Below are 5751 nucleotides of genomic sequence, written 5' to 3'. Positions count from 1 at the left end.
AACATGTTGTCACCCTCCATGCTACCTCCAGTATAACTGTAAAAAGCTGACAAGAAAATATCTCCTGAGCATCTCTATGTAAAAAAGGAGATATTTTACCTCACAATTTCCTCAGCTCAGCAGAGTAAGTTATATGTAAAATGTTATACTCAGCTGCAGCCCATATAACAGCAGAAATGAACAGCAGCCAATCAGCATCAACAGTGCTGAGGTCATGAACTCTTTTACTGTGATCTCATGAGATTTCACTTAACTCTCATGAAATTTCATTGTAAACTTCCTTACACAGAATAGGGAAATAACATGAGAGTGCACGAGGCTCAACCCTTCAGCTGTCCCGGGACAGACATACTGATTTGATGCTTAGAAGTCCTTTACAATGGGATGTGGCTACTGAGAAACTTTTGAGGTAAAATATATTTCTTTTTTACATAGAGATGTTCAGGTAATATTTTCTAGTCAGCTTTTTACAGCTATACTGCATCACTTTCAAGTGTTTAAACATTTGGGTATTATGGCCCTTTAAGTAAAAAGCCAGGATACCATAGGTGTGGCAGTGGGAGGTGTAAAACATGTTCCTATATCATTCTTGGAGATGAGTTTAAGTCACAGGATGAATCTAAAACCTATAAAATCAAACAATACATAAACTGTAATACAAAATACGTAATATATTTGTTGACATGCAAGGGCTGTGGGAAGAAGTATACAGGTCATACGACCAGGTGTCTTAAGAACTGCTTTTTGGAGCACTTACGTGCAATTGAAGATCCAAAATCAACCACACCTATAGCCCAGCATTTCCATAAATATCATGCATCCAATAGCTCCTTATTGAGAGTACAAGGTATTGAACATGTACTTAGACGCCCCATAGGGAGTAACAGAATTAGATCCTTAAAACAATAGGTATTTTTTTTTATCTTCACTTTGGGAACTAGGATGTATATAAATTGGTACTCATGTAGCTTAAATATTATAAGGACTATCAGCATATTTTTTCACTCAGCAAATTGAACTGAGACTAAGAATGGGTAATGTTATTTATGCATATATGTTTACCAAGTGACCAGTAGCCAAAAAACAGGATAAGGAAGTCTGCCTATAATAGTTGTGTTTATTTAAAGGGACAGTCAACACCAGAATTGTTGTTGTTTTAAAAGATAGATAATCCCTTAATTACCAATTCCCCAGTTTTGCATAACCAACACAGTTATAATTATACACGTTTTTTCCTCTGTAATTACCTGTAACGAGCTGGTTGTGGTTGTGGATCTCAACTGCGGAAAATATATGATTGTATACCTTACTTTAAGATACAATGAGGAAGTTACAATGTATCTGTCTGTATGGCAGTTGAAAGTTACTATTTGATTTTAATTCCTGATCAGTATTTCTGAATCAGGTTGCACAGCAGTTGTTAACCAAACGCACCGTGGATGGGATACACTTTTCCTGATAGTCACTGAGCACACAGGGGGAGCGTTAGGTGAGTACAGATGCAGCAGGCTGTTAGTCAATTGAAGTGTGATACACGCTGATAGCTGTGCTGTTTGTGAGAGCTGACAGGCAGATGGGTGGAGCAGGTATTAAGTGCTGTGCTATAGCGTTACTCACAAAAGTTCAGTCTGAAGTTTATCACGCTACTCCTGAAGCGTGTGAAGAGGAATATGAGGAGGTATCCTGTGAGTGTGGTCCAATGTAAGTTAAGCGTCTGTACAAAGTTATAAAGTTCACAACTTATATCGGATGAGACTGCAGTTGCGGTTTGGAAAACAGTTGATCTGCCAGAGGCAATTAAAGCAGGAAAATAATGCAGCAGGGGTGTTTGTTAATCCAAATTAGGAAATGTTCAGACTTAGCATATAAGTCTCTTTCAGTTGCTCAAGTAGGCTCCGTATTAGAAAAGGTTTAAATACCTTCAGATAGTTAGACTTGAACAGAGAGAGGTAAATCCCTGCAGCAGGTCTGTGAAGCTGTATGCTAAACTGGAAACAATACTGAAGCAGGGAGGGAGGCGTGTCCAGGCTTTAAATAACCTTGCTAGGTGTGAGCACAGGTAAAAATTAAAGGGACAGAAAGGAATAAGGAAATCCATGACATACCCCCCACCTCAGGGTAGGTGCCCCGCAGCTACGAATCTAGGTCGTTCTGGATTCCTCCTGTGAAACAGGGATACCAATTTGGGAGCATGAACATTCGAGGAAGGTTCCCAAGAGTCATTCTCCTCAGAGAATCCCTTCCAACGGATCAAGTATTGAAGAGTTCCACGGTAAATACGGGAGTCCAGGATGGCATCAACTTCGTATTCCGTGTCCGAATCCTGTAAGATCAGAGGAGGAATATGGCTGGTCACCTGTCTAGTTTCACAATGAGGTTTTAACAAAGAGACGTGGAAGGTGGGATGAAGTCGAAAAGTAGAAGGCAGATCCAAGGTAACAGCATTTTGGTTCACAATCTTTGTGATAGGATAAGGACCAATGAAGACAGCACTAAGTTTCTTGCTGGGGGTTTTCAGTTTTATATTCTTGGTCGACAGCCAGACCAGATCACCTATTTTATAGGAAGGTGGTTGACGTCTTCGGAGGTTATAGTAACGTCTCTGATGAGCCTGAGCATCAGCTATATGCCTCTTGAGTTCTATGAAAAGATCCTGGAGATCCTTAGTGAGGTCATCAACCTTGGGACAGTTTGAATCTGTCCGAGGGTGAAGTTGGAAGGAAGGGTGAAAAGCATAATTCGCAAAAAATGGTGTCTTGGAAGTAGTGGAACTTGTAGAGTTGTTGTATGCATATTCAGCCATAGCAAGGGTATTAGCCCACTGGTCTTGGTGGTTGGAACAATAAGAACGAATATACTGTTCGAGTCATTGATTTATTCTCTCTGTTTGGCCATTTGATTGGGGGTGAAATGAGGAGGAGAATCGGAGTTCTACTTGCATAGTGTCACATAATTTTTTCCAGAAACGAGAGGTGAATTGACTACCTCTATCAGTTACAATGGAATCTGGGAGACCGTGTAATTTGACGATGTTATTCAAGAAAAGAACTGCAAGTTCTGATGAAGTTGGGAGCTTATGATATGGGAGGAAATGGGCCATCTTGGTAAGATGATCAACAACAACAAGTATGGTATTGTAACCAAGTGACAATGGAAGTTCGACGATGAAATCCATTCCTATGGTTTTCCACGGTCGGTCAGGTATCTGTAATGGTAAGAGTAATCCGAAAGGAGGTCTTTTTTCAGTCTTGGAAACTGTACATATGTGGCAAGATTGAACATATCTTTGCACAGAAGTTCTGATAGCAGGCCACCAGTACGTACGTGAAAGAAGATCATAGGTTTTGTGGATTCCAAGATGTCCTGCCATCGGTGAGTCATGATGTTCTTTTAACAAATTGTCTCGAAGGGAAGGTGGTACATAAAGACGTCCTTGGTGGTAATAGAGACCATCTTGTCCCAGTGTGAGTTTAAGCTTAGGAATGGAAGTATCTTTCTGTTGTAGGAGTTTAAGGACTTCAGGATAAGTAGGAGATAGTGTAATGAAATGCTCAGCTGGAATGACTGTACCAGGAGTATCGGAATGATGAGGATTGGTATCTTTTCTGGACAAGGCATCCGCTTTCCCGTTCTTACTCCCTGGTCTGTAGGTTATATGGAAATCAAACCTTGATAGGAATAAACTCCATCTTAGCTGTCTAGAGGATAAGGTACGGTTAGTCAGAAGGTATTCCAGATTTTTGTGGTCCGTATATATTAGTATCGGAAATTTACTGCCCTCTAGGAGATGTCTCCAGTGTTCTAATGAGACCTTGATCACTAACAACTCCTTTTCGCCTACAGGGTAGTTATATTCGGCTGGTGTCATTACTCGTGAAAAGAAGGCAACAGGGTGGAGTGGATCTTCTGGAGTTTTACGTTGAGACAAAATGGACCCTAGAGCGTAGTTGGAGGCGTCAACTTCAAGTACATAATGGGCATCAGGGTCTGGAAACTTAAGAATCGGTGCTTTAGTGAAAACATCCTTAAGGTGTTCGAAAATAGCCTGTGTTTGAGGTGTCCAGTGGAAGGTAGTTTTGACACTTGTAAGAGAAGTTAAAGGCTTAGTAAGAGAGGAATAATTCTTGATGAATTTCCTATAGTAATTGGAGAAACCGAGGAATTTTTGCAGGTCCTTTTTGGAGGAAGGTATGGGCCAGTTTTTAATAGTTTGCACCTTTGAATCATCCATCTGAATTCCTGTGGGAGTGATAGTATAACCCAGGAATGTAATAACAGAGGTATGGAAGATGCATTTTTCCAATTTGGCAAAAAGTCGGTGTTGTCTAAGGCGAGAGAGCACCCAACGGACGTGTTTTATATGTTCAATGATGTTAGTAGAGTATATCAGAATGTCGTCCAAATATACAACTACACAGATGTCAAGGAGATCACGGAATATATCGTTTATTAGATATTGGAACGTTGCCGGGGCATTACAGAGCCCGAAAGGCATCACCTTATATTCGTAGAGCCCATATCTTGTTCTGAAGGCGGTGAGCCACTCGTCTCCTTTTTGGATCCTGACGAGATTATAGGCTCCACGTAGGTCTAATTTAGTGTATATGGTGGCTTGACTGAGACGTTCGATGAGTTCGGGAATTAGAGGTAAGGGATAGCGGTTCTTGACAGTCCGTTTATTAAGTTCCCTATAATAAATTATAGGGCGTAGGGAGTTGTCCTTATTTCTGACGAAGAAAATGCCGGCCCCAGCAGGGGAAGAAGAGGGTTGTATAAACCCTTTCCTTAAATTCTCTGAAAGGTAAGTTTTGAGGTGATCTAGTTCAGGCTGTGATAGAGGGTATATGTGCCCGTAAGGAATGGAAGCACCTGGAAGTAGTTGAATAGGACAGTCGTACGGGCGATGTGGAGGAAGGGACTCTGCTTCCTTTTCACTGAATACATCTTGAAAATCTTGATAGTCAGAAGGAATAATTCTTCCAGTAGGATTTATAGAACAGATCAAGGAGTGATGAAAACAGGTGTTCTTGCAATAATCTGAGAGGAATTCGACTTCGAGGCGATCCCAATGTATGGTGGGTTGATGCGTCTGTAACCATTGTAGACCAAGCACCAGGGGAAACATGGGAGAATTTATCACATCAAAGGATATGAATTCAGTGTGTGCACTTGACGTGGAAACCTTGATGGGAATAGTTTGGTGTGTAATAGGACCGGAACTAATTGTATTACCATCAATAACTCTAATGGACACAGGTCTTGCTTTCAACACAGTGGGTATTTTATTTATAGTGACAAAAACAGAATCAATATAGGAAGAATGTGCCCCAGAGTCGATGATGGCTTCACTGATTTGCTGGTGTAGATCCCACTGTAATGTAAGAGATAAAGAGCAGTAAGCAACTTGGTTAACATTAGTGGTTAAGCATGTGGTTTTTCTGAAGGACTTACGTTTCTTCTGCCTTTGTAAGATAGGACACTCTCTTACAGTATGTGCATTTGAAGCACAATACATGCAGAGGTTGTTTATGCGTCTGCGATTGCTTTCTTCTGGTTGTAAAGGGCCTCTAGTGAATCCCAAATCCATAGGTTCTGAGGTTTGAGTGACTGTAGGTTTTTGGTAAGTAGAAGAGGGTCTTGTGATAGTATCCATACCTTGTTTTTCTGATTTGCGTTCTCTCAACCTTCTATCAATCTGAATGCTTAGTGTGATTAGTCCTTCCAAGGACCTAGGAAGCTCTATGCGAGCGA

General features: G+C 40.9%; 1 long non-coding RNA gene across 1 annotated transcript; it reads right to left on the bottom strand.

The window, feature by feature from the left end:
- Nucleotides 1-5259: 5259 nt before the first annotated feature.
- Nucleotides 5260-5539, bottom strand: LOC128638000 (uncharacterized). The gene is made up of 2 exons (XR_008399025.1): nucleotides 5452-5539; nucleotides 5260-5371 (listed from the first exon to the last, which is right to left on the bottom strand). It is a non-coding gene; the product is annotated as an uncharacterized LOC128638000 (long non-coding RNA).
- Between the last annotated feature and the right edge of the window lie 212 nt (nucleotides 5540-5751).

Source organism: Bombina bombina, chromosome 8, assembly GCF_027579735.1.
Source record: "Bombina bombina isolate aBomBom1 chromosome 8, aBomBom1.pri, whole genome shotgun sequence".
NCBI classification, from domain to species: domain Eukaryota; kingdom Metazoa; phylum Chordata; class Amphibia; order Anura; family Bombinatoridae; genus Bombina; species Bombina bombina.
Note: the sequence above shows the minus strand (reverse complement) of the source record. Positions and strands in the feature narration are given on the sequence as shown.